At 39.8% G+C, this 11,214-nt stretch overlaps 1 pseudogene; it reads left to right on the top strand.

The window, feature by feature from the left end:
- Nucleotides 1-3,406: 3,406 nt before the first annotated feature.
- On the top strand, nt 3,407-3,536 carry LOC123947687 (annotated as a pseudogene).
- Nucleotides 3,537-11,214: the final 7,678 nt, after the last annotated feature.

Below are 11,214 nucleotides of genomic sequence, written 5' to 3' on the forward strand. Positions count from 1 at the left end.
AATGACAAAATAAGATGTCCACTCCTGAAATTCGATATTTATAAACGAATATATCACATAGCATTATGTGGTATATTCATGACTTCGGGGGTTGTTTCCATGCCAACTGCATCCCGTAATTCTTAAGTGGAGGAGGGGAGGGGTCTTGCCTACATCAGCTATCCAATCTCATGTCTGGTTTTTCTGGGACTTCCCCAAAAACCGTACTTTGAAAGACTGTCCTGGCTGCACTGGCTCTCCCAAAGTAGTTCTCCAAGCTTGCCTCTCTCCTTGAATCTCCACGTGCTCACCAACCTGGAACCTCTCCAAACACTTTTGGGACATGGCCAGCACTGGGCCATTCATTACATTCATTACAGAGACACAGTTGATTAAATCATTGGTCATTGAGTCAACCTCCAAGCCCCATCTCCCTTTGACTAAGTGGGTGGGATTGAAAGTCCTAACTTTCCATATTTTTAAAAAATTTAATTTAACTTCAATTCAATTCAATTAATTAACATATAGTATATTATTAGTTTCAGAAGTAGAGTTCAATGAGTCATCACCAGTTGCATATAACACCCAGTGCTCATTACACCAAGTGCCCTGCTTAATGCCCACCACCCAGTTACCCCATCCCCCCACCCCCTCCCCTCCAGCAACCTTCAGTTTGTTTCCTATAGTTAAGAGTTTCTTATTGTTTGTCTCCCTCTCAGATTTCATCTTATTTTTCCCTCCCTTCCCCTGTGATCCTGTTTTGTTTCTTAAATTCCACAATGAGTGATATCATATGATAATTGGCTTTCTCTGATTGACATATTTTGCCTGGCATAATACCTTCTAGTTCCATCCATATAATTGCAAATGGTAAGATTTTATTTTTTTGATGGTGGAATAATATTCCATTTTATATACACATCACATCTTTATCCATTCATCTGTTGATGGACATCTGGGCTTTCCATAGTTTGGCTATTGTGGACATTGCTGCTATGAACATTGGGATGCACATGCCCCTTGGCATCACTACATTTATATCTTCTGGGTTAATACCTAGTAGCTCAATTGCTGAATCATAGAGTAGTTCTATTTTTAAGTTTTTAAGGAACCTCCATACTGTTTTCCAGAGTGGCTGCACCAGCTTGCATTCCCACCAACAGTGTAGGAGGGTTCCCCTTTCTCTGCATCCTCTCCAACACCTAGTATTTCCTGACTTGTTAATTTTAGCCATTCTGACTGGTGTAAGGTGGTATCTCACTGAGGTTTTGATTTGCATTTCCCTGATGCCTAGCAACGTTGACCACTTTATCTTGTGTCTGTTAGCCATCTGGATGTCTTCTCTACAGAAAATGTCTGTTCATGTCTTCTGCCCATTTCTTGACTAGATTATTTGTTCTTTGGGTGTTGAGTTTGGTAAGTTCTTTATAGATTTTTGGATACTAGCCCTTTATCTGATAAGACATTTGCAAATATCTTCTCCTACTCTGTAGACTGTCTTTTGATTTTGTTGACTGTTTCCTTTGTGGTGCAAGGTCATGATCTCAGGGTCCTGGGATGGAGCCCCACATCAGGCTCTCTGCTCAGTGGGCAGCCTGCTTCCCCCCCCCGCCCCCCCCCCCCCGCCTCCCTGCCTACTTGTGATCTCTGCCTGTCAGATAAATAAATAAAATCTTAAAAAAAAAAAAAAAAAAGCTTTTTATCCTGATGAAGTCCGAATCATTTTTGCCTTTGTTTTCCTTGCCTTTGGAGAAAAATCTAGCAAGAAGTTGCTGCAGCTGAGGTCGAAGAGGTTGTTGCCTGTGTTCTCCTCTAGGATTTTGATGAATTCCCGTCTCATATTTAGGTACTTTTTTTTTTTTAAAGATTTTTATTTATCTATTTATTTGAGAGAGAGAGCTTGTGAGAGAGAGCCTGGGCTGGGGAACAGTTAGATGGAGAGGGAGAAGCAGAGTCCCCACTGAGCAGAGAGCCCAATGCAGGTAACCATCCCAGGACGTGAGAATCACGACCTGAGCCAAAGGCAGATGCTTAACTGAGTTAAGCCCCCTCAGGAGCCGCTCACATTTAGGTCTTTCATCCATTTTGAGTTTATTTTTGTGTATGGTGTAAAAAACAAAAATGATCCAGTTTCATTCTTCTGCATGTGGCTGTCCAATTTTCCCAATACCATTTGTTAAGAGACTGTCTTTTTTTCACTGGTGAAAGTTCCAACATCTAATCACATGTTTGGTTCTCCTGGCAACCAGTCCCCTTCTTAGGTGTGCCCCCCCCCAAAAAAAACACCTAATTAACATAACAAGACACCTTTAAACTCTCATCCCTCAGGAATTTCCAAAGGTTTTAGGAACTCCGGGCCCCACCAGGGGCATATCAATAAAAGCACACAGAGAAGCAACACTGGCCAGGGGACATTTTGACTATAAATAACAAAAGTTTGTGAGGCCTGTCCAAAAATGTTTGTTTAGGACAAGGCATGGTGTAGCTGACCTAAATAGCTCTCCAAAGACCTTGGAGCAATTAGCTGCTACATGGTAAAGGCAACTCTTTTCCAACAGTGTGGAAGGCAGTCCCGTAACCTTAGTACCAACTCATATGAAGGCACACCCCAACTACATCTGGACTTTAGCACACCCCAACCAACTCCCTCCCTGTGAGACTTCCCCGACTCTGCTTTCCAGAGTCACGGAACCTCGCCCGAGGGTGCCCACCTCCTCCCGGTGTGACTTTCCTGGCTCCCCTTCTCCTGAGCCCTGAAACTTGGCGGGAGAGTGCCTTCAATAAATCTTGCCTTGTGCCTACTTCTCCCGGTGTTGTGTTTATCTCGCCTATAAAACCTTACAACTGGCACCCTGACTGAATGAATCAATTAAGCATGAGAAGACAAGAGAGTTTGCTTTGAGTGTTATCTAAATGCATTTATAATTTGACTTTGTGGAGCCGGTTGTTGAATGGACAAGATTTAGGCTGTTTTCAAAACAATCGACTGGAAAGTAAATGATTAGACTGTGTTGTCTAAATGAGGTGTCTCTCCTGATTGGTGGAGGGCTTCCAAATTGGGGGTGGGGTGGGAGCTCGTGGGGTGGGCCATTAAAGGATTCTCAGGAGGCAGGACAAAGGAGATAGAAGTGTACTGAATACTGGGGGGGTGGGGGGGAGGCAGGACCGGGAGTGGGAGTCTGTCTGCAAGGAGGCCTTGGGTGGGGGCTGCTTTAAATAGGGAGGGTGAGGGGGTATGGGGAGGACATAAGGAGTTCTCCCTTTTCTGGTGACTGTTCCTGGTTATAAGTAGCCCATTGGTTAGTTAGGGTCTAGGGCGTTTTGAGGTGGATCACCTGTATTCAGTCAGGGGCTCAGGGTCACTTGGGGCCCTTCTGCCTTGATCAGGTTTCCATTGCTCAAGCCTGTTGTCTAATGCATCCTCTATATCACTTCACAGCCTTTTGGCTAAAATCAAGTGTAGTATCAGTTCTTAGTAGTTTAAAAGTTGCCTCTACATAGGTGAAACTTACAAGTTTTAACTATATTCAAATGGTCTCTTTGTCATTCTAATTTATGTACATCTTTTTCTTTCTTTCTCCCCACCCCCACCCCTTTTCCTGGCGGGTATGGAATATTGACAAGTCAGGGTATTTGTTTCTCAAATATACAGGGTTTTGTTTTTGGTTTTTTGGTTTTTTTTAATGAGCCAAGAGGCGCCTGGGTAGCTCAGTGGGTTAAAGCCTCTGCCTTTGGCGGCTCAGGTCATGATCCCAGCGTCCTGGGATCGAGCCCCACGCCAGGCTCTCTGCTCAACAGGGAGCCTGCTTCCCTTCCACTCTCTCTACCTACCTGTGATCCGTCTGTCAAATAAATAAATAAAACCTTTAAAAAATATATATTAAAAAAAATGAGCTAAAAGATGGCTACCTCTCAACATTTAATACAAAACATAGAAGAAAATAGAACTTGGTGATTACACCATTTCCTAAAGAGATAAGCGTACATTTATCATCTGCTCTTACATCCGATGGTTTGATACCTACATAATCTAATGACCAGATTCAATGCTGCTAAATGTTACCATCTTGGCTTTGGAAATTTGTCTTATTAGGCCCAGGAAGCTTTCTTTCAAATCTATTATATATAATATATATATAATATACTTGTATATATGTGTATATATATATATATATAAAGCATAGCAGAAAAGAATTACTTTTGTGCTCAAAGACCATGCTTTGAAGACAAAAAGTCATTGGCCTAACAATTGCTCCCTGATAGGAAATTATCACAATTGGTAAAGATCTGTTCCACTGCTGGGAGTACGCTGGAAGGGGTTAGCATGTAGAAATAAAAGAGAAACAAACATATATTAGGCCTATATTCCTTTCTGTTTTGTTCATGTTCACTAGTGGTAATAATAATAATAGGTTTAGTCTGGAGCTTATGAAGCATTACCAATATGCCACTGTTGGTTATAAGCTCTTAGCTTATAGTAACTCGTTTAATATATGCATCCCTTAAATTCCCTACCATCCTATCCTGTAAGATCGATACCATGATTAGCCCCATTTTATACATTAAGTATGTGAAAACAGAGGTTAAGTGACACCCCCAAGGCCACATAGTAAGTGACAGAGAGCTAAGGTTTAAACTTGGGTAGTCTGGCTCCAAGACACAGTTTCTAGAAAGTCACTGTGTTGTTTATTACATATTATATGTTGATGTTCTATCCTTCCCAGAGTAACATTTATAAATCAGCAAGCATGTACTGTGCACTGACCTAGATGCCATGAGGGAAACAAAAAATTATAACATGATGCTTCTCTTACTCTAGAGGTAGCTTACTGGACCAGATTAAATTTTCCACTTGTTTCAGTGTTTCCTGACAATGTTTCTCAAGTGGTGTGTTAGGACCTACTGGGCTATTGGATCAAACTTTGATCTAATTAAATTGTAATTCTGCTTCACTCTCAGTAGATAGAGAAAATATTAAGCCCAGAAGGCCATGCTGTGCAGTGAAGAATGTGGTCCACACCACCAAGGATAAGATGTAAGAGGCAGAAAGGAATGTCAAACCAGCTCCCAGAAAAGATCCCAGGTTTCTGAGAACATATGATGTTCTCTGTTGGAGAATTTGGGCTCTTGTAGAACATAAGCTACATGAGGGCCAGGATTTGGCCTGCCTTGTTCACAGTTGTAATCGTTAGGCAACATCCCAGCACCTGGCACAGAGTAAGCAATAAATACTTGATAAAGGGATGAGTGAGTGAATGACTGAAAATAAGAGAGTGGGGCAGAGCCACATATAGGTCTACTCCCACAGTGACACAGTCCTGAAGAGAGACCACGGAAAGAATGGTAATGGTGGATGCCGTTACAGGCTTGCTATGTTTTCTCATACTCTTCCAGGAACTATGCTGCGCCTTCTTTTTTTCTTTTGAGGAAAAGAAATTTATTTATTGGACACAGAGAAAGAGAGACAGAGAGAGAGAGAGCACAAGCAGAGGAAGAGGGAGCAGGCTCCCTGCTGAGCAGAGAGCCTGACTAGGACTTGACCCCAGAACCCTGAGATCATGACCTGGGTCAAAGCCAGATGATTAACCCACTGAGCCACCCAGGTGCCCATATGCTGTGCTTTTCGATGACTTAAATAGCATTTTGCAGTCCTTTTATTTTATTTTATTTTATTTATTTATTTGAGAGAGAGAGAGAGAGAAACAGCACGAGCAGGGACGGGGCAGAGGGAGAGGGAGAACTCTCTGCTGAACAGGGAGCCTCATGCGGTACTCAGTTCTAAGGACCCTGAGATCATGACCTGAGCAGAAGGCAGACACTTAACCAACTGAGCCACCCAGGCGTTCCAGGCCTTTTATTTTTGTGTGTGTGCCATCAAGCGTTCTAGGATTCAAGGGTACCTGGGTGGTTTGGTCGGTTAAGTGTCCCACTCTTGGTTTTAGCTCGGGTCATGATCTCAGGGTCATGAGATCAAGCCCTGAGTTGGGCTCTGTGCTCAGTGGGGAGTTTGCTTGAGATTCTTTTCCCTTCCCTCTCCTTCTCTCTCTCTGCCTCTCTTTCTCATGCTCTCTCGCTCTCTTAAATAAATAAATAAAATCTTTAAAATAAAGAGAGAGAATTCTAGGATTCAGAACTTTATCATAAATTCTTTATGAATCTCCCAAAGGAATGCTAACATATTTACAGTTGCTCGTCCAAGATAAAAGAACTATTTTGCTTCGATTTTGATGGATAGCTTCTATAGCAAATAGAAAACACAACCACCATCCCTAGAGAAACACTTGTTAAATAGATGAACAGTTCTAAAACAACAACAACAACAACAAAACAAAAATAGGTACAACACAGACTACAGAGTTCTTGTTTTAAACAGAATGCTTGAGTTAAGCTGTGTTCTTTAAATTTCTGGGTCCTACTCTTTAGATATCACTCCTTGGTAGTTCAGAGGAAGGATCAAATTCTGGACCTTCATGGAAACCATCTAGCTTTTCATTAACGACTTCCCAAATCCTTTACTAAATATTATAATCTTTCTACTCAGCAACATTGTACGGTCCCTTTCTTCTTTTGTGTTTATCAGATAATAACAAATCCAGTTCTGGTGGGGGGATAGATCTGATTTGCTGGAGCCAGTTGGCAAAAGGTAGATATAGTGCAGAGTGAGAGGTACCTGAAGAGTCAGGCTTAACCTAAATACCAGCCCCTCTTGGGTATATAGGAAATGGCAGGCAGTGGAAAGAATCAGCGAGCGGCATTAGGACAAGACATCATTTTATGTGTGAAATTTCAAGAAAATTTGGCTTTTTTAAGGCAATGAATTAGAGCAGTTTTTGGTTTATAAAAAATTTGAGAAAGAGGTCCAGAGATTTCCCATTTACAGGTATCTTCTGCTTCTCAAGAATTCGTATTACACCACTTTGCTTTTACAAAAGACCTACATCAGTATCCGTTTCTGATTTTCACTTTTACAGAAAAAGATGAAAAGTAACATTAGCCTTCAATGTTTGCTTTGCCACAAGCCAACAGAGAGGCAGTGTGCACCCCAAGTGGCAAGAGTGGCACCCCGACTCACTACCCTCAGCCTCTCAGCATCAAGCCGCCGTGGCTCGCAACTGTGTCTGTGAGCATCTGTGCTTTATCTGGATGTAGGTTGTGCCTCCACTATCAGGATGTATCCTAAGATATCAGAAAAGCCCCAAAGAGGTTATTTGTGTGGGGTCTGGGAATGCTCAACAAATCTTCCATATAAGTGAATGATAATTGTTTCTTTGCTTTATGCCATTTAGACTTATGAGGGTTCTCATGGGAACGCTCACCTTCCTGGAGAGCAGGAGACCCCTGGATTCCAGAGCTACATATGCGTGGCCTCTTATGTCATTAGCTTCACTTGCTAGAATGGTACATTTTTCATGGCGGATGAACCTATGCTGACGCATTGTAATTATACATTTTTGGTTTTTTGTATTTGTATACATTTTGTATACAAACATATTTGTATACATTGTTGGACATTTTTATACATATTTTGTATACAATACATATTTGTATACATTGTTGGACCAATGTATAATGACATATATCCGTCATCATCACTGCCCAAGCAATCCTCTGTGCTCTTGCCCACTCACAACCTGTTCACCTTGACAGCTACTGATCTTTTTTATTGTCTCCATAGTTTCACCTTTTCCACTTTTGCCAAACAAAAGTTTTTCATTTTAATAAAGTCCATCTTATCAATTTTTTTTCATGATCCCTTCTTTGGTAGAATGTCCTATAGTTGGACTCATATTGTACATAGTCTTTTCAGATTGGCTTCTTTCTCTTAGTAATATGCACTCAAGGTTCATCCCCATCTCATCACGGTTTGATCTCTCATTTCTTCTTAGCAGTGAACAATATGCCATTACTGGATTGGATCACAGTCTACTGAAGAACCTCTTAGTTGCTTTCAAGTTTTGTCAATTATGAATAAAACTTTGATAAACATCATTGTGCAGGTTTTTGTGTGGACATACTTTTTTTTTCTTTTAATCTCATTTGGCTAAATACCATGGAGCCCAGTTGCTGGATTGTATGGAAAGAATTTGTTTGGTTTTGTAAGGAATCATCAAACTGTCTTCCAAAGTGACTGTACCATTTTGCACTTCTACCAGCAATATATTAGAGTTTCTGCTGTTTCATATCCTCACCAGCATTTGATGTTTCAGATTTTGGCTCTTCTCATAGGTGCATAGTGGTATCTTACTGTTATTTTAATTTTCATTAAAACATATGATGGGGAGCATCATTTCATACCCTTATTTGCCATCTGTATATCTTCTTTGGAGAAGGGTGTGTTAAGGTCTTCGGGCCATTTTCCAATCAAGTTATTTTCCTATTCTTGAGTCTTCGGAGTTCCTTGTATATTTTGGTTAACAGTCCTTTAATGGATGTGCATTTGCAAATAATTTCTTTCAACCTGTGGCTTGTCTTCTAATTCTCTTGATATTGTCTTTTTGCCAAACAAAAATTTTTCATTTTAATAAAGTCCACCTTACCAATTTTTTTTCATGATTCCTGTCTTTGGTATTGTATCTCAAAAAGCGTCACCACACCCAAGATCATCTAGGTTTTCTTCTATGTTATCTTCTAGGAGTTTTATAGCTTTGTAGGTGTTACATTAGGTTTATGAACCATTTTAAATGAATTTTTGTGAAGGGTGTAAGGACAGCATCTAGATCCAGGTTTTTTGCCTATGGCTGTCTAATTGTCCCAGTACCATTTATTAAATAGACTATTTTGCTCTGTTGTATTGCTTTTGCTCCTTTGTCAAAGATCAGTTGGCTGTATTTATGGAGGTCTATTTTTGGACTCTATTCTGTTCCATTGACCTATTTATCTCTTCTTTTACCGGTACCACACTACTTTGATTACTGTAACTTTAGAGTAAGTCTTTTTTTTTTTTAGATTTTATTTATTTATTAGATAAAGAGTGAGTGATCACAAGTAAGCAGAGAGGTGGGTAGAGGCAGAGAGAGAGGGGGAAGCAGGCTCCCTGCTGAGCAGAGAGTCTGTCCGATGTGGGGCTTGAGCCCAGGACCCTGAGATCATGACCTGAGCCAAAGGCAGAGGCTTACCCCACTGAGCCACCCAGGTGCCCTAGAGTAAGTCTTGAAGTTGGATAACATCAGTGCTCCAACTTTGTTCTTCTCTTTCAACATTGTGTTAGCTATTCTGGAGCTTTTGCCTTTCCATATAAACTTTTTTTTTTTTTAAGGATTTTATTTATTTATCAGAGAGAGTGAGAGAGAGAGAAACAAAGAGAGTATGAGTAAGGGTAATGGCAGCCAGAGGGAGAGGCAATCTCCCCCCTGGGCAGGGAGCTCAATGTGGGACTCTATCCCAGGACTCAGGATCAGGACCCGAGTTCCTGAAGGCAGACACTTTAACTGAATGAGCCACCCAGGTGTCCCTCCATATAAACTTTAAAATCAGGTTGTTAATACCAACAAAATAACTTGTTGGGATTTTGATTGGGATTGCAATGAATCTATACAGCAAGTTGGGAAGAACCAACATCTTGACAATACTGAGCCTTCCTATCCACACAAAACAAACGGAGGAATATCCCTCCATTTGTTTTACTTCTTTGATATCATTCACCAGAGTTTTGTGGTATTCCTCATATAGATCTGGTACATATTTTGTTGGTTTTATACCTAAGTATTTCATTGGTGGGAGTGCTAATGTAAATGCTATTATGTTTTTCATTTCAAATCCCACTTATTCATTGTTAGTATATAGGAAAGCAATTGATTTTGTAGTAGTAACTGTGTATCTCACAGTCTTACTATAATCACTCATTGGTTCCAGGAGTTTGTCAATTCTTTTGGATTTTCTACACAATCATATCACCTGTGAACAAAGACAGTTTTATATTTTCTTCCCAGTTGTATGCCCCCCCTTTTTTTTCCCTTGTTATATTAGGAAGGACTTTCAGTATAAAACTGAAATGAGTAGTGGGAGGGCACATCCTTGCCTTGTTCCTGAGCTTACTGGAAAAGCTTTGAGTTTCTCACCATTAAGTACAATGTGAGTTTAGGTTTTTTGTAGATAGTCTTTATCAAGTTGAGAAAATTTCCCTCTATTCCTAGTTTACTGAGAGTTTTTATCATGAATGGGTGTTGGATTTTGTTAAATGCTTTTTCTGCATCTATTGATATGATCACGTGATTTTTCCTTTTTTGATCTGTGAATGTGATGGATAACATTAATTATTGAATGTTCAACTAGGTTTGCATACCTGGGATAAAGTCTAGTTGGTCATGACACATAATTCTTTTTATACTTTGAATTTGATTTACTAATATTTTGTTAAGGATTTTTGCATCTATATTCATGACAGATATTGGCCTATAGTTTTCTTTTCTTATAATGCCTTTATCTGGTTTTAGTATTAGGGTAATGCTGACCTCATAGAACAAATTAGGAAGTGTTCCCTCTGGTTCTATCCTCTGAAAGAGTTTGTAGAAGATTGGTATAAATTCTTCTTTATTTTTTTAAAAGATTTTATTTATTTATTTATTTATTTATTTATTTATTTATTTGACAGAGGGAGAAAGATCATAAGTAGGCAGAGAGTGGGGGAAGCAGGCTCCCCACGGAGCAGAGAGCCCAAGGCGGGGCCCGATCCCAGGACCCCAGAATCACGACGCGAGCTGAAGGCAGAGGCTTAAGCCACTGAGCCACTCAGGCACCCCATCTTCTTTAAATGTTTGGTAGAATTCACCAGTAGACTGACCTGGGCCTGACACTTCTTGTTTGGGTAGGTTATTCATTATTGATTCAATTTATTTAATAGGTATAAACTAAAACTTATTCTTAAAAAAAGGAAACTTGGTTGTTAACTTGTAGAAAATTGCTAAGATGCTCATAATTTCTGCTCTGTAAAGAAGATAGCACCAAAGGTCATAGTTTATTGTCCTGTAGGACATTAATCAGATTTATATCTAATTTAGCAATAATTTAGAATGACTTCAGTATTTTCTTATGCTGATGATACACATTATTTCTCTTATCTTTCTTAAATCATCTTTGTTTACTGCTGATTTTCTCAATAGTTAAAAACTTGACCTGTGTAACTGTATTTGTATGAGCATTATTTTATAACATTTTGAAATTATACTTTGACATTTTATAGAAGTACAACTTGGTACTATTTAAAATATTTAAAATCTTGGGCACTTGGGTGGCTCA

The sequence above is a fragment of the Meles meles genome, chromosome 7 (genome assembly GCF_922984935.1).
Source record: "Meles meles chromosome 7, mMelMel3.1 paternal haplotype, whole genome shotgun sequence".
Lineage (NCBI taxonomy): Eukaryota > Metazoa > Chordata > Mammalia > Carnivora > Mustelidae > Meles > Meles meles.